Source organism: Pinus tabuliformis, chromosome 8 (assembly GCF_031772625.1).
Source record: "Pinus tabuliformis cultivar Carrire ecotype Pingquan chromosome 8, CPIR1, whole genome shotgun sequence".
Classification (NCBI taxonomy): Eukaryota; Viridiplantae; Streptophyta; class Pinopsida; order Pinales; family Pinaceae; genus Pinus; species Pinus tabuliformis.
In genome coordinates, this window is record NC_142294.1 from 1478688027 (window position 1) to 1478714905 (window position 26879).

Sequence of the window (26879 nt, forward strand, 5' to 3'; positions counted from 1 at the left end):
GTAGACTTCACTAAAATGAAGTGAGCTACCTTGCTCAACCTGTCAATCATAGCCATGATGGAATCATGTTGCTCCGATCTCCTTGGAAAACCTGTAACGAATTCCATGGAAATGACCTCCCATTTCCATTATGGAATCTTTATAGGCGGTAATAAACCAACTGGGTGCTTACACTCAACCTTCACTTGCTAACAATACAAACATATTGCAATAAACTCAACCACCTCTTTCTTCAAATTCAGCTAATGGTAGAACTTCTTTACTATTGTTAAAGTCTTTTGATATCCTAGGTGGCTTGAATATGAATTGACATGAAACTCTCTCAAGATAATCTTCTTCAACTCACCGTTATTTGGCACATAAATCTTGTTCTTGAATCTAACCAAGTCATCTATCGTGAGGTGATACTCCTCATCCATATCAACTTCACCCTACTACTACAATCTATGCTTCAATTGATGGTACTTGTAATCATGTTTCCCTTCTTGCAAGATCTTCTCCTATAAGTCTGTACCATATCAACTCTGTTATGCAACCAACTCACAAAATTGAAGAAAGAGATAGAGCAACAACTTCAAAAGTAGCCTCTTCGAGAGGGAAACCTCCATTACATTACATAACATGAACAATTCCTAGATGATACAAATGACAATACCTCCTTTCTATATATAAGAGTCTAAGGGGTCACAATATAATCAGAGCCAACATAACAATAATAATGTAAGGGCATAACAATAACAATAGTGGGCTTCTATGGGGCACAATAATAACAATATGGGGACAACATGGGCACAACAATAACAATAGTGGGTTTCTATGGGGCACAATAATAATAATATGGGGACAACATGGGCACAAAAATAACAATAGTGGGCTTCTATGGGGCACAACAATAACAATATGGGGACAACATGGGCACAACAATAAAAATAAGGGGTATAATGAAAATAATAATAAGGGAATACACTAGTATTATAGGGACCTAACATGCCCCTCTCCTTCAAAAAAGTGTTGTCCTCAACGCTTAGTAGTTCTAGATGCTTCTATTTAAAATTCCCATCCTCCCATGTGGAATCTTCAGTGGCTAAGTTCTTCCACTTGATGAGATACTCTGAAATTGATTGATTTCGTAGCTGTCGAGTTCTTGTTTCTGCGATTGCTTCAAGTTCTAATATGATTTTTCCTTCCTCGTCAAGTTCTGGAAATATTGTTTGAATTGGGATCTTGTCACCTATAACATTCTTTAAGCATGAAACATGGAAAACTGGGTGCACTTAGGAAGATGCAAGAAGTTCCAATTTGTATGCCATACTACCAACCTTTTACAACACCTTTTACGGACCATAATACTTTGGTGATTATTTATTATCCTTCTTAGCTTGCTTGAGGGACATTTGTTTGTATGGTTGTAGCTTTAGAAATACCTAGTCACCTACATAAAAACTTATTTCGTTGCGATGTTGATTTGCTTGTTGTTTCATTCTATTCTGTGCCAAAGTCAGGTTATCCTTTAAGAGTTGAAGAAATTTTTGTTGATGCTCGATGTGATCTTCCACTGCTTGAACCTTAGAATTTTCTCTTAAATATGATGTGATGGACGGTGGATGATATCCATAAAGCACCATAAATGGGGTCATTTTTGTTGCAGTATGGAAGGAAGTGTTATACCACCATTCAGCGAGAGGCAACCATTTGACCCATTGTGTCTGTTTATCAGATACAAAGCAACAAATATATCCTTCCAAACATTTGTTCACTATCCCAGTTTTCTCATCAAATTGAGGATGATAAGATGAGCTATGAGCTAACTGAGTACCCAGACAAGAAAATAATTTTGTCCAAAAATTTCCAATGAAAATAGGATGTTTGTCACTTACAATAATCTTTGGGTTTCCATGTAGCTTTTGAATTGTTTCCATAAATGCAGTAGAAAGTATACTAGCTTTAAATGGATGAGATAATGCACAAAAGTGCGCATAATTGGTAAGTCTATCAACTACCACCATGATGACACTCTTTCCTTCGGACTTGGGTAAACCTGTGATAAAATCCATTGAAACCTCCTCCCAACGTTGACCTGGAATGGATAAAGGTTGTAATAGACTTGGGGTCTTAATTGTCTCAACTTTATTTTGTTGGAAAACCAAACATTCCACCACAAACATTTGAATATAAGATTTAAGGCCATCCCAAAAAAATTCCTTCTTAACCCTATGGTAAGTTTTTAAAAATCCTGAATGCCCTCCTAAGGGAGATGTGTGCAATTTTGGAAGAATTTTTGTTTGAGTTGGGAATTCTTATAGAGGTATAAGCGATCTTTGTACCTTAATGCATCATTTTTCCAGCTAAATGTATCAAATGTACTGGGATCTTGTTGCAAATTTTGAATGAGTGCCCACACTTCTTCATCATTCTTCCATTCATCCCTTGCTTCGTTTATCTAATCTGGTTGGATAATAGAAATGGCATAAAGCAATGCTTCCACATCCTCATCCTTTCTTGAGAGTGCATCTGCAACAGCATTTTGCTTCCCTTTTTTTGTAGATTATTTCAAAGTCATAACCCAACATCTTTGTGACCCATTTTTGTTGCCCTTTTGAAGATAATCTTTGTTCTAAAAATTATTTACGGCTATCATGATATTTTTTTACCTTGAAGTGTCTTCCCATTAGGTAAGGTCGCCATTTCTTAAGGGCATGTAGTGTTTCCAACATTTCCTTCTCATAGATAGCTTTGTGTAAATAGTTTCCTTTGATTGGACTACTTTCAAAAGCAATGGGTCTTTCTTCTTGCATTAAACAACACCAATTCCATTTCTTGAGGCATCACATTCCACAATAAATATTTTTGTGAAGTCTGGCATAGCCAAGACCGATGCTTGGCACATTGCCTCTTTAAGATGTTCAAAAGCCTTTGTTGCTTCAGGAGTCCAAGAAAATGCATCTTTCTTCAGTAATGTTGTTAGAGGTGTCGCTATTCTCCCATAATTCTTAACAAACTTGCGATAATACCCTGTCAACCCAAGAAATCCTCACATATGCTTTATGGATGTGGGTATTTTCCACTCCTTAATGGCTTTAATTTTTCTAGGGTTTACCTTAACACCTTCATGAGATATAATATCACCCAAATATTCCACCTCTTGTACTCCAAAGAAACATTTGGAGGTTTTGGCATATAATTGTTTCTCCTCTAATAGTTTGAGCACTCTGTCAACATGTTGAACATGATCCTTCCAAGACTTGTTGTAGATTAGTATATCATCAAAAAATACTAACAAAAATTTTCTAAGGAAGGGTTTGAAAATGGAATTCATCAAACCTTGAAATGTAGAAGGTGCATTGGTAAGGCCAAAAGGCATGACCAAAAATTCATCATGACCCTCATGAGTTCTAAATTCTATTTTCGGAATGTCTTCAGTCTTCATTCTGATTTGATGATATCTTGAATGAAGGTCTAACTTGGTGAAGTAAATTTCTCCATGCAATTCATCCAATAATTCATCAATGAAAGGAATGGAAAATTTATCTTTAATAGTGAGCTTGTTGAGCTCCCTATTATCCAGACACATGTTCCATGATCCATCCTTCTTATGCACCAATACTACTGGAGCAGAGAAATAAATTTTACTAGGTTGAATTATACCAACCTCTAGCAATTTTGCAACCATACATTCAATTTGACTCGTTTGGGAATAGGGATATCTGTAAGGCCTGATGTTTGGAGGAACACTTCCTAGAATCAAATGAATAGCATGATCATGATCATGAATAGGTGGGAGGCCTTTGGGAGTCTCAAATACCCTGGAATGATTATCCAAGACTTTTTGGAGATCTGGAGAAATAGATGATTCTAGTGTGGGAACCTCTAGTGAACATAATTGTGCAATTATGCCTTGTTGTTCTTTATTTAGAAGCTTTTTCATGTCTTTAGAGCTGATTATCTTTCCCATTTTCCCTGTGATACCTCTTAATTCAAATTCCTTTCCTTTCGAAAAAAATTTAAGAAAAATTCTTGAAAATTAAAATCTATCATACCCAAAGATTGGAGCCATTTGACTCCTAGTACAACATCAGCACCACCCATTGGAATGGAAAGCATTGGACTATTCAACACATATTCTCCCATGGATAGCTTGACATTATGGCACTTTCCAGAGATATTTATGGTTCCTTCATTTGAAACCATCACTTGGAACTCTGGTGTTGGATATAGGAAGAAATTCAATTCCTTGGCTATCTTACAATGAATAAAATTATGGGTACTACCTGAATCAATCAACACTATTACCTTTTTCTTCTTGATATGTCCTTCTATCTTGATAGTTTGAGGAGTGGTAATTCCAGCCAATGCATTACAAGATATGGTCAGATTAATTTCTTCTTTCTCTAGGGTTTGTTCCTCGTGTGTATCCTCTTCTTTTGATGTTTCTTGTTCCTATTCTTCCTCCTCTTCATAATCTATGTAAAATAATTTCTTCTCAACACACTTATGACCTTTAGTGTATTTTCTATCACAACTGTAACAAAGCCATTTTGCTATTTTTTCTTCCATTTGTTGTGGTGTCAACCTTGTAGGTTGTGGAAGGCTAGGGGCAACAACACTTCCATCTTTATAGTTGTGAGTGGTAGGCTTCATTGTTGCCATAATTTTGCTTTCAATTTTTTTTGACAACCTGAATGCCTTCTTCAATGAATTAGGTTCCTAAAGGAGAACCTCATGTTGGATGTTATCCTTTAAATTCCCTATGAACACATCATTCCTATGCTCCTTTGGAATATCTTTTACCCTTATATTCAATTCTTGGAAGTCCTCAATGTGCTCCACCATTGAACCCTTTTGTTTGAGATTTATCAATTAACTAAAAAAGGTGTTGCTTTTTGTATCCTCATAATGTGTTATCATTTCTTCCGTAAAAATTGCCAAAGTGACAATTTTTTTACGAGAGCAAAGCCATTGATACCATACAAACTGCTTGGGTTCCAAATATAAAGTTGCAATGCATACCTTTTGTGTTTTTCGCACATTATGGATATCGAAATATTGCTCCATCTGTAGTGCCCATGTTACGGTATCCTTGCCATCAAACTTCCTCATATCAATATTTGGAACATTGTGGGTCTTCAATCCAATGTTAGAGTCTATGAAATCATGACTAATATTTATTTTGTTTTCTCATCATGAGTTTCCTTTACTACCCTTTCACCATTAGTAAGCATTTCTTGTAGCAACTTTTTCAAATCTATTTTCAAATTTTCCATGTTGCCTTTAAGTTTTGCTTCTATACCATCCATCTTAGCTTCCATGCCATCCATCGTAACTTCCATTTCATTCCTTAAACCATCCATATTAGCTTCAGTTACTTTTTTTGAGAGCGAAATTTGTTGCACTTGGTCTCGTGATTTTGATATATCATGTTGCATTTCTTCCTCTTCTTCATGTGTCATAGTAGATATTTCAGGTTTCTTACTAGGTGTTTCCATTTTCTTTCTTCAGTTCATTAATGAATGATAATTATTCTTCACAATTCCCTTTGAATCACGTCAAACTACTTTCTCAAACAAGACTTATGCAAATTTAAAAAAAAAAACTCCACCTTTTTTTTCGCTTTGTATGGGCTCGATATTGAAATGACTATAACTCTGTAATTTCTAATCTTAAAGTTCTAAAAATCTGGCCTGTGATAGACCTCTGAATCTTCTTTCCAACCCCACAAGTCTGATCAAAATTGGATTCCCGAAGAAAACATTATGCCCAATCTCCCGCAATGACCTAATTATATACTGGTTCAGTAGAGAGAACTTGTACTACATGCCACACGTCATTGTTTTGACCTTAGGTTCCTCAAACAATACCCAAGAAACGAAATTTCATTCGTTTTCTGTCACTTTTTACAAAATTTGAATCAGATGCTCAGAGAGAAAGTTATGATGATTTTCCCAAGGTGACTTGTTTGAGATTGCATTCTGGAGCCTGCAAGACCCTAACTTCTTCAATTCATATCTCTGAAAATATAGAGAGAAAAGATCTAAAATTCGGTCATAGGGTTTGGAACAATTTTTTCTCAAATGGGTTTTAATTCAACTTCTGAAGCTTCGTAGAAAAAAAATTATAGCAAAAATTCCACGATGGCCTGTTTGAAGCAACGAAACCCTAGAATCCAAAGCTCTGATACCAATTGTTATGCAACCAGCTCACAAAATCGAAGAAATAGATAGATCAACGACTTCAAAAGTAGCCTCTTCAAGGGTGAAACCTCCTTTTCATTACATAAAATGAACAATTCCTGGATGATACAAGACCTCCTTTCTATATATAGGAGTCTAAGGGGTCACAATATAATCAGAGCCAACATAATTTAAGGGCACAAAAATAAACATAGTGGGCTTCTATGGGGCACAATAATAACAATATGGGGACAACATAGGCAGAAAAATAAAAATAAGGGGTATAATGACAATAATAATAAGGTAATACACTAGTATTATAGGGACCTAACAGACTCACAACTAAAAGGTGATTTACATGCACTCTCCTACTTAGAGCATCTGCAACCATGTTCTCCTTGCCTTTAATATACTTGATCTCAAAGTAAAACTCAGTGAGGGTAGCCAACCATATCGCTTTCCTGGCATTCAGATTAGGTTGGTCAAACAAGTACCTTAGCCCACTATGATCACTCATCAGAACAAACCTTCTACTAATAAGATAATGTCTCCATAACTTCAACGCGTGAATGATAACTGCCAACTCAAGATCATGAGTCACATAGTTCTTCTCATGCTCACTCAAATTCCTTGACTCATAGCATACCGCATGTTCTTCATGCATCAGGACCCCATCAATTCCTTCCTTGCAATCATATCTACAAACCACAAACTCCTTATCAGGATCTACAATCTTCAAGACTAGAGTATTTGTAAGCAGATGCTTCAACTGCTCAAAACTAGTTGCACACTCCTTAGTCCATTAAAAATTCTTTCCCTTCCTCTGCAAGGATGTGATAGGAGAGCCAATCCTTGAGAATTTCCTGATGGACCGCCTATAATAACCTGCTAGTCCCATGAATGTTCTGACCTCATCCACATTCCTAGGAGTTGGCCACTCCATGATAGCTTTAATCTTTTTTGGGTCCACTGGTATCCCTTCCTTGGAAACAACATGTTGCATTTAATTATGCAAGGAGTTATTTCTCTGTGATATCATGCCCGATTGAGATCACCAAACAACAGAAAAGAATGGCTAAGACAATCTAATATCAATCCCCAACCCAAATGATCAAACATGCATCAGGCAATCAGTTCTATATACTAGAAGGAAATATGTGTGCACTTGGCCTCCTCGCAGGCTAGGGAAGGATTTTGGGTCTGATGCAGATTCCTGCACTCCACTCAAGTGATTTAACTAATCCACACATGATCTCGATGCCTACACACAACCACAAACAAACAGAGACAACAAGTGACCTTCCTCTAAAGATCATTAGATGAAAATATCATAGAAACAACTATAAAGCATGTTGAATACAAATAAATGCAGGAAAAGAAAATATGTTTCTGTCAACCATATAAGTGAAAGTACATCAATATACCTTCAACAAAGAATATCCTCTCCTCCAACTTGTAGTATGGTTTCCTCTCCCAATACAACAGAGCTCTCGCACTTTAGTTTGGATACTCCCCCCCTTTCCTCTTGGTGAGATTATATAGGCTCATTCTATCATCTAGGAGAATGTATCTAGACACCTAGGGGCTTGAGAAGTTAGGAAACTTCTACAATAATGGACCCCTATCCAACACATACACAAGTGGTTCAATTTGATCTCCTTGGGAATGGAAAACTCTAGAAACCTTTTTCACAATTATGAGTTTTTTCTCAATTATGAAATAAATATTATCTCATAATTATAATATTTGGGCAAATTAATTATGAGAAATAACTCAGTCATGTAATTCCACCATTTTATCATGGGAGAAATCTCACATAAGTAGAATAAAAGGTGAAAAGGGATTCATTTTAGCCAAACAACTGAGGTAAGTTGATATTGGGTTTCTCTCACTATAATGGAGTGGAAAATAGGGTTATAACACAACATGTCTCAAGTAATGAATCTGAGTCTGAAAGAAATTGCATTGGTTGAGCTTGGAATACAACTGATGCTCTCTCAGCAACCTCAACATTGTTGCCAAGTTCTCTGCATGCTCCTCCTCATTCTCGGAGTATATCAATATATCATCAATAAACACTATCGCAAACTTGTCCAAATAAGGATGCAACACATTATTCATCAAACACATGAAAGTGGCTAGAGCATTAGTAAGACCAAAAAGGAACCACCACAAACTCATAATTCCCATACCTCGTATGGAATGCAGTCTTGTTGATGTATTCTTTTTTGATGTGCACTTGATGATATCCTGATTTCAAATCAATCTTTGAGAACACATCTGATCCCTTCAGTTGATAAAACAAATCTCCAATCATAGGCAAAGATACATGTTCTTAATGGTCACCTTGTTCAACTTCCTGTAATCAATGCACAATCTGAGAGTAACATCCTTCTTCCTTACAAACAATACTGGTGCATCCCAATGCAATACACTTGGCCTTATGTATCCCTTGTCAAGAATCTCCTTAAGCTCCAAATTCAATTCCACAAACTTTGGAGTGCTCATCCTGTAAGGTGCTTTAAATGTTGGTGTTTCTCCTGGAATCAACTCAATAAAGAAATCCACTTTCCTATGAGGCAGTAACTATGGAATCTTTGTGGGAAACACATCCTGGAGCTGCTGCAATACATGATACTTCTTCAGAATTTCATCATCCTCAACATCCTTCCCTTTTTCATTGGAAATATGCACTGCAAATAATAAACATCATTTCCTGTGACTGCGCTTTTGTTGCATAGTTGTATCCATTCTTACCGATGTAGGATTCTTCTTTGCCTATAAGATTCTCCTTTCTTTTTCATCGTCGAGGCACTCAATATCCTTGTCATAACAATCCACCTTGGTATTTTGAATGAAAAACCAGTTCATACCCAAAAGCATGCTTTATAAACCCAAAGGAAGAACAATTAGATGTGCTGATGTAAGCATACCATTCATCTCAAATGCACAAGATCTCACCCAATGATGAACTCTTCTCTTGGTCCCTGTAGCCAACTGCACCAACCAAGATTATGCATGCACTTCTTTATTCAAGCAACACTTATCCACCAAGTTAGGACTGATATAACTATAGTTAGATCCAGGATCAATCAAAATAGAAACAACTTGATCATGAACCTTACCTTCCGTCTTGATAATAAATGCACGATGATTAGCCTACCTATTGTCCACTACTGCATAAATCTGAGGAATACTTTGAACAACATATCTAACTGTATGTGCCTCTGAAGCACTATAAAGTTGGGGCATGCTACCCTTATACAATGGGCACTCACCCCAGTGATGATCTCCACCACAACTCCAACACCTCAGGTTTCTTTCCATTGCCCTTATTCTACTCCACAGGCTAAGACTCATGTCCTCCGTCAACTGCATTTAACTTCTTGTACAAAGCTACATTCTCCTTGTCACCTGCATCCTAAATTCTTCCTTGCTTATTAGCCCACTTTCCTTTAGTCTTCTCATTCCCTTTCTAATTCTATGTAGAATCAGACTCGCGCTTTGACTATTCATAACAATGCTTCAGCTTCCTAATGGCTTCCCCAATGGTTGAGGCTCATCAAACACAATCTGGTCTTTGAATGCTATTGGTAACCCACTAATGAACCTTTGAATCTTTGATTTATCATCCTTAAGATAAGGCACATACCCCAACAAATCCAAAAATCTACTAGTTTACTCATCATCTATCATAGAACCCATCTTCAGCTCATAGATTTCTTTAGTCCTGTCATCATAGTGTCTTTTGGATAGGAACTTCTTCTTGAAGAGTCTCTCGAACTCATCCCAAATCAACTCTTCTCTAATGCTTCTGAAATTCTTCACCACTTCCCACCACATATCTTTTTTCCTTTTACGACTGAAGGTAGTTATATTGGCTTTCATGTTCTCTGAATGCTCATGCAACCTGAAAAATTTCTTCATCCCAAGAAACCATGCTTTTGCATCTTCTGATCTCTTCATTTCTCCATAAAATGTAGGATGTGTGGATTTCTTGAAATCTTTTGGCAAATATCCCTTCTCACTCCTCCTATAAGGATGATGGCATGGATGGCGATGATGTATCTCGAAATCGAAAGTAGAATTAAATCCATAAGTACTACCCCTCATATCAGGTGTATCCAAAGATACGCCACCTTTGATTGTATCATATTTTTCCAACCTATGTCCTCTATGAGACCTGGTACCATATGACCCATCAATATTTTCCTCTTATCCATGATTGAATCCCATATGTCCCAGTCTCTGTAAATCTAAAAGACTCTAAAGGATGATTGCATTAACTTCTAATTACTTTTCTTGAGCTCTGGCAAGTCTTTCATTTGACTCAATCAACTTTTTATTGTATACCTTACAACTTCTGATTTTTGACTTCAAACTTCTTAATGTATCTACTAAATCAGGGGAATACTCTTCTCCTTGTTTCCCAACTGACCTGTCCCATTCCATTTATTCTCATCGGGCCTATAAGGGGATTCATGTGAACTGTAGTCCACCATTATGCTCTTCATCTCTGTTCTTCTATTTCCTACAAACATGTCATGTTAGATAAACCAAATAGAGACATAATCAAAATCACACCTCGGTGTATCTTAGGGGAGGTTATCTCATTTGCATAAATCAATGTCACTATGATATGACTCGACCTCCAACTTCTAGTTACGAAAGTGGGGACTACAAACCAGAAACAAACTAACATCCAACAAAGACTACAAATCACTCAGGATCCTAACAACCACCCAGGTGATCAATCCCTGAGCTGGAAATTTTTTCACTAGGTTTACTCCCAAACTGCACCCTAACACTGCATCCATGTGGTTGAAAGGATATAACCACACACATAAGTTTGTCTTTATGAGGTTATGACCCAAAATCCTTTGTTTAGTGCATGCAGTCATGAGATCTATGCCACTTTTTCAGGCTAGCCTCCAGACCATTGCCCATAACTTCATGTAACTTTCTAGAATCGTGACAATGATGATAACCATGCTTAAACAATCAAATCTTGAGCCATATCTTGACCATTACATGCCTAATGCAAGATAAACATTTCGTCAAACAGATAGTAAACATAGAATCTACAGGTCATGAATACATATCTGATCATAAATATCTAAACTTCATTTGAGAATCATCAAGAAGGCTCTATGCCCTCTCTAGCTATTTGTAATAACACTTGTTAGCCCATGCATTCATCAACCACCTGGTAACTTATCAAATTATGAACAAGATTTGTAGCTAGAGCACATCATAAAACCAACATATAACCAAAATAGAAACCATGACAAATAAGATCACCATAATAACTAGTACAAATGCTCATAGATCGCAATAGGAAAATAGCTCATATTAACATATGAAAATTCCAACCAAGTCATGGACTTCCACGTACCACCCAACCATATATTGGCTAAACTAAAATTTATCTTTTAGCCAATCACCCCCGCACATATATTCCAAGCATGAATGTGGGATCATAAGGGTTAAACCAAAATAAAACCAACCAAGGCTTCCAAAGGCCAAACCTCCTCAACACTCAACCACGATGATCTTTCCTATACGGTCTAGAAATCACTATCAAAAACCATATCGGTATCTACTCCACTTGTGTAGGGCTCCAGGAACTAGTATCTCAACCCAAAGCTATTACTGGGCTCTTGAGATCTCCCATTTCAACTCATAGCCTCTAGGGAACCCAATTTGTTTCAGGGCTCCAGAGAATTTGTTCCAACCAATAGCCATAGGGAATCTGAGAATGATCCGGATTTAAACAGGAACGCAACAAATTACAGAGATAACCATATACACAAAGATGCAGCGGAAATAATACTTCATTTCATTAATGGAAAATACTGAAATATGCTTACAACCAGAAATGGAAATAAACCAGCTAGGGCGATGGTAGCTTATCTCTGAGAAGAGATGTGATGGCTACATGCCTCTGAACTGTGTTACAATGAGGCTCGAAGGCCTATTTATTGTTGAGAAACAATGGAAAACCCTTAACATTCCAAAACCTAACCCTAGGAGATGAAACGCCAAACTGTGGGCCCCGTTTGGGGGTAAATTGGTACATCAATTTCCCGGGGTCGTAACTTTGGCATATGATCTCCGTTTGACGCGTACAATAGCTCATTAGAAAGATCTATCCGAGCACTATCATTGTTGGAATGGGCAACATCGGTCCATTCCATGGACCCATGTTTCCTTCGAATTCCCCAAAAAACGTCGTTTAGGGCCTCAAAACGGCTCTAGAAGTTCAGGACCCGAAAAACTACTAAAAATAGTAAATTGTGCTACAATTAAGGAAACTGAAAATGCTGAGAAAGACAATGGTGGGGGTCCAGGTGGACTTGGCAGGTGGCCACCAATATCCACCTGGATCATTCCTCCCCCCTTAGGAAGCAATGGTCCCCATTGCGTTGAGCTCCTCCATGAGATGAGGAAACTTCTGCTGAACTTGTTCCCTGGTGAGCCACTTGCCCTGCTGAAGGAGTTGGCCTGCTTTGACAACTCGATACAGTTGGATATTCTGTTGGCGAGTGTTCTTGATCTGTGTGTCCATGATCCGATCAGTTGCAGCTTGTTCCATGCAATCTGGATTTAATTCTGTGGGTTTGAGCTGTTCTGCATTGTCGGATGTGTCTAGCAATGGTGGAAAGTATGGCCGAAGGCGGTCCACATTGAACACTGGGTGCAGGCCAAGGAACGGGGGAATGCTGAGCTCAAATGCATTTTCTCCCATGGCCTTAGTAATGGTGTAAGGACCATATCGGAGTGGTCTCAGTTTCCGATAGGCTCCAGTAAGGCGTTCCTTCTGCAAATGCAACCAGACTTTGTCGCCCACCTGAAACTTGTGTGGCACCCGATGTTGATCATGTCGCTGCTTGTACTTGGCATTTGATTTCTCAAGAATGTCATGGACCTGCTGGCGAATATGTTGGATGCACTCAATGAAGCTGGTGGCCTTATCTGTTTCGGACTGGACATGAGCTAAATTCATGTGAGTAGCTGCAAGTGGCATGGCCACATCAATGGGGCATAGTGGCTGGAATCCCAAACCCACCTGAAAAGGGCTATGGGCAGTGGAGCTGTGAAGAGCTCGGTTGTAGCTGTGCTGAACATAGGGGAGGCTCTCGTCCCATGTGCGTGGATGCTTTGAGTTATACATGCGCAGAATGTGCACAATCATCCTATTGACAACCTCTGTCTGGCCATCAGTTTGAGGATGGAAGGCTGTGGACTTCGTGAGTTTGGTGTCCAACATTGACCAGAGACTGGACCAAAATGTGCTGAGAAACCGACTGTCCCGATCTGAGATGATGGACTGTGGGATCCCAAAGTGCACCCACACTCGTTCAAAGAAGAGTTTAGCAGTGGCTTCTGCTGTGATATTCTTCTTGCAGGCCATCATAATGGCCATCTTCAAAAACCTGTCGACGACCACAAAAACACAGTCATTTCCATGTTTAGTGGAAGGAAGGCCTGACATGTAATCCATGGAGATGGATTCCCAAGGTCGACTAGGGGTAGGCAACGGGGTATAGAGGCCGTGCTTCTTAATGGTCGGTTTGGCAATGGCACAGGAAGTACATGATCAGATGTACTTCCCAACATCCTGTCGAAGATTCGGCCAATAGAAATAATTTTGCAGTACTGCCATTGTTTTCTCGACCCCGAAATGCCCAGCAGCCCGACTGTAGTGTGCTTCCCAAATCATCTTGGCACGCTCGCTTGAAGGAACATAAAGGTGACCGAGGTGGCATAATAGGGCATCCTGGAGGTGAAAATCTGCAACATGCGACCCTCCAAGAGTGTCTGGTATGTGTGGCCGAATTCTGGGTCGCTTTTGTAGAGAAGTGGCCAATCAGAAGTCTCGTGCCCACAAGAGTTGAGCACGGTGGTTAGCGCCATGATCGGTGGTCGACTGAGGCAATCTGCAACATTATTGGTGCTGCCCTTTTTATACTTGATATTCAAGTGAAACTGTTGCAGGTATGTAGATCACTTCTGATGGCGATCATTCTGCAATTTCCCTTGGGTCTGTATGAACTGCAGAGGTCGGTGGTCTGTGTGGATGACCGTTTCCTTCCCCAAAATGTAATGCTTCCATTGTCGGCAGGCCTGTACAATGGAATACATCTCTTTATCATAAGTGGGGTACTTTCGGACTGTGTCTGAAAGTGTTTCACTGTGATATGCCACTGGATGTCCATGTTGAGTAAGGACTGCCCCAATAGCATAGTCAGAAACATCTGTCTCGACCTCAAATGGTTGTTGTAAATCTGGTAACGCGTGCACTGGTGCCGTGCAGAGGCGTCCTTCAACTCCCTTAATGCCTTCTGTTGAGATTCAGACCAAAAGAATTTTGCTTTCGCCCCGCCCTTGGTGACTTGACTCAAGGGCCAAGAAACATGAGAAAAACCCAACACAAACCTGCGGTAGAAGTTGGCAAGACCTAGAAAGCTGTGGAGCTCTGTTAGAGTGGTTGGAGAGGGCCAATCCCGAATGACTTGGATCTTGGCTGGATCGACATGCACCCCCTGTTCATCAATGATGTATCCTAGATACTGAACCTGGGTCATGCCAAAAGTGCATTTCTCCAAATTGGCACATAGCTTGTGTTGCCGCAGTGTTTGGAGAACCTGTCGGATGTGGTGGAGGTGCTCTTCCCAACTCTGGCTGAAGATCAGAATGTCATCCAAGTATACTACTACAAAGGAGTTGGTGAATGGCCGCAAGATGTCATCCATTAGCCTCATAAAGGTTGCAGGAGCATTCGTCAATCCGAAAGGCATGACCAACCATTCGAAGAGGCCCTCCTTGGATTTGAAGGCAGTCTTCCACACATCGGAGGGTTCGATTGGTACCTAGTGATATCCTGACTTCAGATCGATCTTGCTGAAATATTTCGCCCCCTTTAGTTGGTCTAGGAGGTCATCAATCTGCGGGATCGGGTACCTATTACGGACAGTGATCTTGTTCAGCGCCTGATAGTCAATACAGAGTCTCCACGTCCCATCCTTCTTCTGTACCAACACGATCGGACTCCCACAGGGCGATGAACTCGGACGGATGTGACCTTTCTGCGGGAGCTCCTGAATCTGCCTCTTGATTTCATCGTTCTCCAGAACGGAGCGCCGATAAATTGGTCCATTGGGTAGCGGCGCACCTGGGGTCAGATCAATGGAGTGCTTGACTTGACAGTGTAGAGGAACCCCTGCCGGGGAGGTGAAGATGTCCTCGTACTCCTCCACAATCTTGTCCATCTGTAGTTGTCGTTCAGAGGGACCCCGTTTGGAGGCCGCGGCCACTGTCTTCTTCTTTCCTTGAGGACGTATCATCAGGAAAACAAATTTCCTGGTTTTGGAAATGATCTTATTGCATTATTTTGCAGTAATCAAAGAGATGGCGACAGGTGGTGCTACCTCTGGTATCCTGAACAACTTATTTCCCAATGTAATAATGACAGCACGGGGTCTTGATTCATACACAGCATGTCGCTTCCACAAGTATGGTTGCCCTAGTAATACATCACAAACTTCAAGGGGAGCAATGTCACACAATACCTCATCCGTGAAGGGCTTGATGTTGTATGGAAGGCGACACTGTTGGCTCACGCGAAGATCTCGTCCTTGGTGAAGCCACCCAATGGTGTATGGTTGTGGATGTGCTATGGTCGGTAAGCCCAACCGCTTCACGACCTCTGCCAAAATGAGGTTCTTTTGACTCCCACTATCAACAATGAACTGTATCGGGGAGCCCTTTACCCACATCTGGGAGTGGAAGAGACGCTCCTCCTCCTCTGGATCTTCGGGTTCATTTTTCTGGATCTTTGCGGTAGCAACAGTGGCGCTGGGATCCGCATCAATGATCTGCTTCCCTTTTTCGTACCCCTTATCGGGTTCTGACTCAGAGTAGGAACATGCATCTGATTCTGAAACCTTTAGCTCAGCCACCAGTGACTGCTTGGCCCGACACTCACTTGTGTTGTGAGTGGAGCTCTTATGGAACTCGCACCATTTTCCAGTGTCCTTTCTCGGCTTCGCGGCGATGTTCTTTGCTTGCAGCTTCGGCTGGTTGTCTTGGGCTGTCCCGCCTTGGCTTTGTCCTTTGTTCTGTGGTTTAGGGGCACCTTTCCCCTTTGGATTCGCAGATCCAAAGTCTCGCTTCTTTTGTTTAAACTTCTGCTCGACCTTGACGGCATATCGGTATGCTGTGCCGAGCGAGGGGATGTTTAGGAATTGTATTTCTTCCTGGATGTACTTGTGCAGGCAGCCACGGTATTTGAGTATCAAATGTTGCTCCGAATCCTTGATACCCAACTTTGTGCGAAGGGTATGGAAAAGATTGGTGAACTCCGGCACGTCTTGGTCCCTTCCCTGCCGCAGCGTGGTCCACTTTATGTATTCATCCTCATAGCTCCCGACAGGGTAGTACTGCTCCTTGATGGCATCCCGGAACGAATCCCAGGTGGGTGCGGCTGAAAATAGTGAGCCAGTACTTTCATCCTTCTGCTCGCAGTAGGTTTCCCACCAGCCCTTGACGTGGGGGGCTGCTTTGAGAAGAGCAAAAACAATCTTTTCCCGACTCGAAAATTCATGAACAGAAAAATAACCCTCTAGCAGATTTAACCATTTATCTACGACATCTGCGTCTATCTGACCCTCGAATATGGGGATTTCAAAATTAACTTGTACCTTAAAGGGTGTGGCGTTTCCAGAGTAGCTGCTGGAAGCCGATGCGTTGCTTCTGGGTAGCCGCTGAAGGATCTGGGCAAAGCTGTCCATCATCGCATTTCGTTGTCGCTCGAGGGCTTCTTCGAGCAAGATTTTGATGGGATCTCCTGCCCCCTCGTCTTTCTTCTCGTCCGCCATGGGAGGCCGTCGGGATTTGCGAGGTTGGTCTTGCAAAGGTTCAACCAGTTCAAGCCCTAACTCCTTATATCCCGACCTTGTTGGGGACATGCAAAGAAAAACAGAGAAAAAGCAGACCGCTCTGATACCACTGATCCGGATTTAAACAGGAACGCAACAAATTACAGAGATAACCATATACACAAAGATGCAGCGGAAATAATACTTCATTTCATTAATGGAAAATACTGAAATATGCTTACAACCAGAAATGGAAATAAACCAGCTAGGGCGATGGTAGCTTATCTCTGAGAAGAGATGTGATGGCTACATGCCTCTGAACTGTGTTACAATGAGGCTCGAAGGCCTATTTATTGTTGAGAAACAATGGAAAACCCTTAACATTCCAAAACCTAACCCTAGGAGATGAAACGCCAAACTGTGGGCCCTGTTTGGGGGTAAATTGGTACATCAATTTCCCGGGGTCGTAACTTTGGCATATGATCTCCGTTTGACGCGTACAATAGCTCATTAGAAAGATCTATCCGAGCACTATCATTGTTGGAGCGGGCAACATCGGTCCATTGGACCCATGTTGCCCCCGGATTCCCCAAAAAACGTCGTTTAGGGCCTCAAAACGGCTTCAGAAGTTCAGGACCCAAAAAACTGCTAAAAATAGTAAGTTGTGCTACAATTAAGGAAACTGAAAATGCTGAGAAAGACAATGGTGGGGGTCCAGGTGGACTTGGCAGGTGGCCACCAATATCCACCTGGATCAGAGAAACTATTAGGAAATCCAAAATTGAAACCCACTACACCATGGCTATCTAGGAAATGGCAAGGCAAGTCTAAAGCCACTGTCGATCCAGGAAAATATACATGCCAATCACAACAAGTAGCAAAGGAACCACATGCATGTACCGTGCATCCAAAAGCCAACAAGGAAATCACACATGCAACCTGTTACCTGCAAATAAATCTAGTTGTAGATGTTGATCCAACTATCTCCTTGTGCTTCCTTGTTTCCTTTGTTTGTTTTCTCCAAATCCAAGTGAATGTTATAATGCTCCAAGAATGTTCTAAATGTGAAAGAGTGTATGAGAGAATGAACAAGAACTCAACCCAAAACTGTCAAAAAGATAAAACTGACCAAAAGATAGCAATTGTTTCTCTGGTGCCTTTTTATCATTGATGTCTCTATTTTCTTCATTTTCCTTTGATTTCTCTTGCATGCATATTTGTGTCTCTTCAATTTCTTTTTCTCCTATTTTCCTTTATTTTAATAATTGAATGTCAATTATTGTCTCTTTGCCTTTGCCAATTTCCATAGCCATAAATAAACCACAAGTGATGCCCACTATAATGTTTACCCAACATTCAACTTGGAATACGTGTCACATGACCTTGGTATTATTTGTTTACATGGAAAATCGACCGGGGGTTGTTACACAATGAGACATGATATTATTCAACAAAAAATAAAATGAAAATACTCAAAGAAATAAACATTTTTTGTTCTCGATCCCAAATAACTTTATTCTGTATATCCATAGAGCATATAATGTTTTTTCCACTCCATAATCTTATTTGTGAATAGAGACTGATTGGATATCAATAATGCATTTTTCATGCAAAGTAGAGATGGGTTAAAATTTCTATGAGTTGTTGTGTTTTGTATGTAGATATAATCTGTAGGTGTAGCTAAAGTACTCCAATTCAAGCACTCTTCTTCATCCTCATTCTTCTCACACTTCTTTTACATTCCCTAACTGTAATGTCTAAAAAAAATGTCAAGGGGATGCAACTGTAATAAGAGAATAGACTGGGAAACAACCAAATAAATATTTATTACTATGAAATGTTTGTGTTAAAAGGAAGGTATACATAAGCTTGGATTATTGTCAATTCCTCTTTTGTAAAGACTTCTGCCTTTACTTTGGAAATTTTCTAATTGGTTGAAAACGAATAAAAGTTAAAATATTACTTAAACTGATATCAAGGCGTGGGTTAACCTAATTTAAAATTTAAAATTTAAAATATTGGTTAACTCATATGGTATTTTGTCTTTGCGTATGTTGACAGTGTTGGATCCACCAACATTCAAGGGATCACCCTGGAATGAAGTCCCAACTAGACCTCACACTGTTTGGTGTGGGATTCCCATCCGGTACGATGGCCCGATTGCCATTATATTAAGTATTTGCCTCAACTCTTGCTTGTCAGCACAGGAGATTGGTCTGCTTTTTCTTCGAGAAGTGAGATTCGCGTGCCTGGTGAGTGGAAGTGTCACTTGTGTCAATGGTTCTTTCACTGTAGAGGGAGAGTGTGAGAGTGAGTTCCAGGTCAATTGGGAGTAGTTTCAACATTACTAGGAACACACAACACAACAGAACATACACAGCTTCCAACGGAGTAGTCCACATGGATGCAGCAATCACAACACACAAGGTAAGATAACATGTATAACACTCAGTGGATTAGTCCACACAAGTGCAACGGTTGTTTACAACAAGTTTCATGTGAAAGGTTTGTTTGATGTCCAGGAGAGTAGTCTACATGGGTGAGACAACGTTAACATCATATACAACACATTTCCATTAACATATTATGTATTACAACAAGTGAAATACTTCAAATGTAGAACACAGGTTAAAGCAACATGCATCAAAATTGTTAAAGATTAGTCTTACAATAGTTACAATACACATGTGAAAACGTGATGGCCTGCTAGCAGGCTTCTGAATTAAGAAAAAGTTCCAAGACACATCGTTACAACATACATCACTAACCCCATGTGAGGGGCGTTGGAGCCACTGCTTACTCCTCAAACAAAATATTACAGACTCTCTTGGCTGTGTGGGAGGAGCTGAGGTGAAAAGTCCTTTGCATGTACAAATTAGGGGGTATTTATAGCCGGGGGTGAAATTGACCCTTGTGGTTGTTCAACTACCCTCATGATTGTTTGATTTCCATGACTTTTTGACTTTACATGACTCTTTGTACAACAAGTGGGTCTCTTGTACTTCCACGTTACATTACATTGATTGACAACATAGCCCACAGTAGAGATGTGGACAACATGACTCATGACACGACTCAACATGACAGTGCTGGTACATTCGTGTTGCTGCTAGAGTGCATGTTGAGCTGTAGTGCTGCAGGGTGATGGATGTCTTCATGGTGTGTCACAGCTTCACCTCCGCATGGCAAAGTGCATGGAGTCTTTGATGGTCATTGGTTTGCTTGATATTGCTTTTGCATGTTGCTTCTTTCTTGTATGTTGGAAGGCTTGACAAGCTCGTCTTTCCGCGAAAGGTGCATGTTCATCTGTTCATCCGTCCGTGAGCACATCTTGCATGTTTACTCATTCGTCCATCCGTGAAAACATCTTTGCATGATCATCTCTTCGCGAGCACATCTCTTCGCATGCTTTGTTCGTTCATCCATTAGTGAACCTATCCTTTTGCATGTGCTCCCTTTTTCATCCCATTCATCGTCGCGCCATGTTTGTTGATGTACCTATACCTGCAGTCACTCATGATGAGACGACATCAAATCCAAAAACCTCCTAGTCTACCATGACACATGATCATTTCAGATGCAGGTGACTGGAAGAGGCAACAAGGTTGCGAGGTGGGATGATGGCTCCGGGCACTACTGATGAAAACTACACAAGAGTGACTGTGTGATGAAAATGGGCAATCCAAGTCAACAATGATCGTTCGCAGGGTCTGGCTCAGTTGGAAGGCAAAACTACGCAAATTTTGGGAGGGACAATTCGGGCTGCAGGAAGGCAAGGCAGACAGAATCTGCGCAATTTCCGGAACAAACGGGTAGCAAAGGCTTGAATTCAAAATTTGCGCAATTTTATGGAGGAACAGGTTGGGCTACATGGAGGATCAATAGGCAGAAATTGTGCAGTTTTTCGTAGGAACTGGTCGAGAGGTTGGCAGCCAGAACTACGCAATTCCTGGAGGGAATTGGCAGCTGGCTGTTGGGTCACTGGAAGCATAAACTGCGCAATTCCCTAAGGGAATAGGCAGTTAACTACCAGGAGCTTGGTAGCAGAAACTGCGCAGTTCCTGGAGGGAACTATCAATCTGCTCCTGGGAGCTGCTGGCGAGAGAAAATGCATTGACGTTGGGAGGTCAGCCCATTGATCATCCTTGCGCAATTTCTGAGCTGAACGGACTGTAGGGCAGTAGAGGGCCTTCTCATGAAAATTGCATAATTTCCTGGATGAGCAGTCGTTCGACTATCAGAAGGACTGACCAGGAAAACTGTGCAATTTCCTGAGGGAGACAAGGATGGGCACTAGGTACGCAATTTCCTCAGTCAGCGGAGTGAGCAAGGTCAACAACCTCTGCGCAATTTTTGAGGGGAGTCAGTCCCGGGGCGGGTGCCGGGTCCAACTCTTCGGGTGGCCAACATGAAGGTTGATCGAATTTATTGCAGGCAACATAACTTGAAAAGACTTGCTTGGTGCTTTTGCGTTGTTCTGGGTGACAGTCGATCGAGTCGATGGTGCAGTTATGGTCTGGTTGTTAGAGGGAAGTTTGGTTGTCATAAATCAGCAAAATGACTAAGTGTATAAACGAGTGAAAGATGCAAATGTGATCTTACAAACACACACCACCATGACTTGAGGACGAGGTGACTCAAACCAACCAGACCCACATGTTCAACATGACTGACCGATGGTGCAAGCGACAAGTGCGACACTCGTGATTGATTGTTGATTGACCATGATGACGTTTGTGCAACATTGGATGTGACTCCGTGTTTGAGTATGATAGATGCTTCCACATCGAACATAACAAGTACACACGAAGCAAAGACTTTGAGCACAACTAGAATAATGGTTGCAAGCATGACTTTGACATCAACATGCAAGACTTGGTGAAATGAACAAGCAAGGAAAATGCTAAGACTCACACGAGCTCACGAAGTGAACCCGATTGTGTGTAGTCATCAGGTGAAACTCTCAATGGAGGCTCCGAAAATGGGTGCAGGCCAAAATTTTGGAGGGTGGTTGTAGCCGTTACAACACTTGGCGACACATTGGTAGAACTCCAGCTTCTCTGTTTTGCTTCATTACTAGCGCAGTGCCTTGGTCTCTCGGGGAGTATTGAATCATTGTGCGGGTTAATTCGGCTTCCCCACATACCCCATGGACATACATGGTTCACCTTTTGCTAACTCAGTAAAACACAATCAAAATTTCAACTTGATCATAGTGTTTCGAATCCGGGAAGCGTAGTTTAGCTCGCGAGTTGAAGATTTTCATATTATAAGTTTTCATCTCTGGTGTTGCTCCACTTCCAGCAGGCTTGGACAGTACCCTGACGGAGTCACGCAGGAACACACACATTTCTCCACTGCCAGTGAGCCTGGTCAGTACCCTAATGGAGTTGCATGCTTCACCTCTCTGCGCAGGAAGCCTTTCTCTTCTTTCGCCTTTGTATTTTTCAAGGGGACTGTGCATAGGCACTTATTTATTTTTGGGGCAAAAGAGGGATCTCAACTTATTGAGAGTAGAAGAGGTTGTTCCTTCAGAGAAGCATGTAAGACCTTTGACATAGGTTTGCTCATTTATATTTTCCCCTTCTCAATTTCTACTAGTTGGATGAGCTTGAACACATAAAGCAGAAGGTCAAGTACATGCATGGGGATTCCCAGTGTGGACACAAGTTCATGGTTGGACCAAAATTTCCCTTGTAGACGGTTCGTATTTTATGTCAAGACTTCATCAGCCAAAGGTTACAACCAAGCACAGAGAAGACGAACACAAGACTGGCCAAGTGTTGCAGTGTCACAAGTTTCTTCAAATTTCAGCCATATACTCTATTCAAAAGCCAGAACGTAGTAGTTGGCAGCACTTATTTCTGCAAACAAAAATACTAATATATCAAGCGGACAAAACAAACGTAAAAAAATAGTAAGCAAAACAATCAAAGTAACAAAAAAGATAATAAGTAAATCAAACTAGATGAAAACAACAAGCAGCAAGCAGACTATGTACATGGCACGGGCACAGTCTGGCCTACTAAAAGTAATGCTTGATATCTTGGTCGTTGACAGGAAGGTTGTCAATCCTCCTGTCAAGTGATTGCAAATGATACGTGTGTGGGCCAAGCTTCTTGTGGACCAGTGTAAGTCCACCAAGCTCTGCTACCAGAACCTAGTGGTATTCCAAAAGACCTTTAAGTGAGGACAACACCACTGCTTCAGGTATTTTGTGCAACGTAGGCTCAGATGATGGCACGGGGTAGTTGTTCTTATTCTGAGAGTGGTTCAAGTCCTTGAAATCAATGCATAAGCAAATTTTCCTGGATTTCTTACGTGCAAAATTTAAATTAGAAACCCAAGTATGATGACGAAAGCTCTGCTACCAGAACCTAGTGGTATTCCAAAAGACCTTTAAGTGAGGACAACACCACTGCTTCAGGTATTTCGTGCAACGTAGGCTCAGATGATGGCACGGGGTAGTTGTTCTTATTCTGGGAGTGGTTCAAGTTCTTGAAATCAATGCATAAGCAAATTTTCCTGGATTTCTTACGTGCAAAATTTAAATTAGAAACCCAAGTATGATGACGAACTTTTCAAGTAATCCAGTCATCTAAAATCTTAGTCTTTTTTTTTTTTTTTTTTTTTTTTTTTTTTTTTTTTCTGTATAAGGAGTTCAAACGACATATTTGTTTTACCTGGCCATTGCTGCAACGACTTGTCTCCTCCTTTACCTTGAATCCTGTGTTCGATCACTCGCATGTACTATGTACTCAGGTCATCATCTGCCCATGTAGATGTTGGAAAATACTGAGAGGGGGATAGTGAATCAGTATTCCTTAGCAATTAGCACTTTTAAATATTTTCAAGGCATTAGTTAATCTTCAATTATTATTAATGTTTATGCAGTAATAACAGTAAATAAAAGAACACGGGAGGCACAAAGATTTTACTGTGGAAAACCCCCTCTGGGTCAAAAACCACTAAACGCTTTTCTAATAAATTCTTTAATCTTCAGCCGCAACTGAAATGAAAGAAACAACTTCCTAGAATTCTAGAAAATCATTCTTCTCCATCTCCCAATGCATGGACACTCCAACACCCAAGATTCTTTAGTAGTCAACTGAACAGATGCCCCAACAACCAATGAGATACAACTCACCCTAGCACCACTCTACCACCCTGAGGTTTTCACAGGCTTAAACCTGTTGGTGACTTCATGCACCAGCCTAGAACCACCCTACCACCCTACAAAAGAATAAAATAAGAATGGACTCTCGTACTAGGGAAAATGGTCCACTTTACAATGATATAGAATGATGTAGAAGAAGAAGACACACTAGACTAGAACCCAAACTATGACACAATCACCTAATGATGATCCTAGACCTCCCAAAACTACCTCTTCAACTCTTAGCAGATAGAAACTAGTACAACTTTTACAAAGATGCTTTTACAATGACTCTATACAATGATACTTTTACAATGTTTGTATGCAATGCTACCCACTTGAAGACTTCATGTGGTGAACTTCTTGCTGGTGTTCTGCACCTTGATTTCTGCTCTTGTCATGCTACCCTTTCTCATTCTTTAGAGCATTAGATTATGAATTTAGTCTTCTCTTGATGAATATATAATACCTGCAAAAAGTCTTCAAGGAAATACCCATGACATGATAATAGCAAAACTTACCTCATCCTGTAGAGCATACGTCAGTGCTAAATAAAAACAACAAATTAGAATACAAAGAACCTAATGCAATTAAGAGATGAACATGTATATATAGAAGATACTTACCTGTATCTTATCTCTGCTACATCATTTTGCTGCACCTTGCTCTTTGCTACCCTAGAAAGTCTTGGTCCTTTGTACCCCTTGACAGCACTTGATCTAGTTTTTTCTTGCCTTCTAGGAGCACGATATTTAATCTGATGTATCTCTATGCTTTCATATCCCCAATATGTGATCTTCAGTCTTGTAGTATCCCTCTAAGTCTTCTTTACAATGCCACATGTCTGGCCCGATTTGGACTCTTCAAGGAAAAGTTATGCCCAATCTCTCACAATGACCTAATTATGGACTAGTTAAATCGAGCGAAATTGTCTGAAATGCCACGTGTCACTGTTTCTTCCTTCGGCTCTGAAATTTATATACAAAAAACTACAATCCGTGCACTATCCACCACTTTTTACATAATTCCAATTCTCTTCTTAGAGAGAGGGTTATGACAATTTTCCCAAGGTCACTTCTTTGAGATGAAATTCAAGAGCCTGCAAAAACCCTAACTTCCACAGATCATATCTCTGAAAATATAGCGAACCAAGATCTGAAATTTGGTCACGACGTTCATCAGGATTTTGAATCAAATGGGTTTTCATTTCAGAATCTAATACTTCGCAGAAAAGAAGTTATAGCAGAAATGCCATGATCACTACTTTTGGAGGATATATGAGATTTCTTTTTATAGAGTTGAGAGGGGCTTCTATAGAGAATGTTGGAGGGATTTTAGGAGCTTAAAAAATTATTAATTATTGACTATTCAATGACCAAAACCAATTATGAGTTCCATGCCACAACCCCATAGGGTTTTAGCCCACTAACTGGGGTTACTAACTTCAAACATGAATATCTCTCAAACCGTGAAGAATTACTTGGCGTTCTGTTAACTCTTAGGTTGTTCCCTAAAGTTGTAAGAAAGGGAATACGGCCGAGGTAACCACATACCAATATTTCAGATACTGATTCTAGCCAATCTGCATCCATAGAGGGCTCTCTCTTTATAATTTAGCTTTGTTTTTATATGTGTTAGGCTAGTTATGAAGTACAATGGTTTTGTTTTGTGTTTGGTTGGAGGAATGGAGATTCAGCAGAACAGTGAGGTAAAACTGAAGAGTTTCAGTCCATTGGGCATGATGGAGTCAAAGGAGGATGGCTTCCTGGATTGGGATTCTGAATAGAGAAAGGTGTCACAGAGCAAGGTACTCAAACATGGAACAATTTGTAGGCTGAAATCAGATGGAATGGAGCCAATGGGTGAAGGGCAATCAAGAATCCTTCATCATGTTGACAGAGGGAAATTGGCTGACTATTGTTAAGGAGCAGTTAAGAATTCTTAGCAAATATTCAAGATGAAAGAATCAGGGGAAACATGAGCAATTAAGAATTCACTGTTTATTCTAATTCTGAAGAAAACATTGATAATAATAAAGACTGAATACAGAGTGCAATCAAGCAAATTCTAAGTTATTCTTTCTCTCTATTATTCAGATCATGAAACACAGATGATAAAACATAGAAACTGTAAAACACAAGTTAGAAGGGACTTATTGATCCATAAGATGATTCAAGAATTCTATGGCATGGTCCTTAGTAGCAATTCCTCATTCAGTGAGCCAGACTAAAATGGTTCCAACAGCCTTTTATTCCAAAAAACTTCAGAATTACAACAAAGTCTGAGAATGCTTCCCAATCAACCAACCCAAAATACTTTGTTTGGGGGGGTATTTATAAAAAAAAATGTCAAGATATCATACAAATATCTGATAGAAATAATATATGCTGACAATTAATGCTTCTATTACACAGCTAGAGACAGACAGTCTCGAAAACAGGGAGAAAATAAATAGATGCAACAAATTCATGCTACGTTGGTTGCTCCGTCTTTATGAGATGTACTGGAGGTAGGTGCTGCAAGTCGGTTCCCAGCTATTTTTCCACTAATACTCTGTCTTGGCCGGACCTTCTTTAACTCTGATGTGAAGCGCTTTGACCGGCATGACCGTGATTCTTTTATGTTCTCCACATTTATAGCAAATGGTCCAAAATTTTGAATTGACCAAAGATAAGT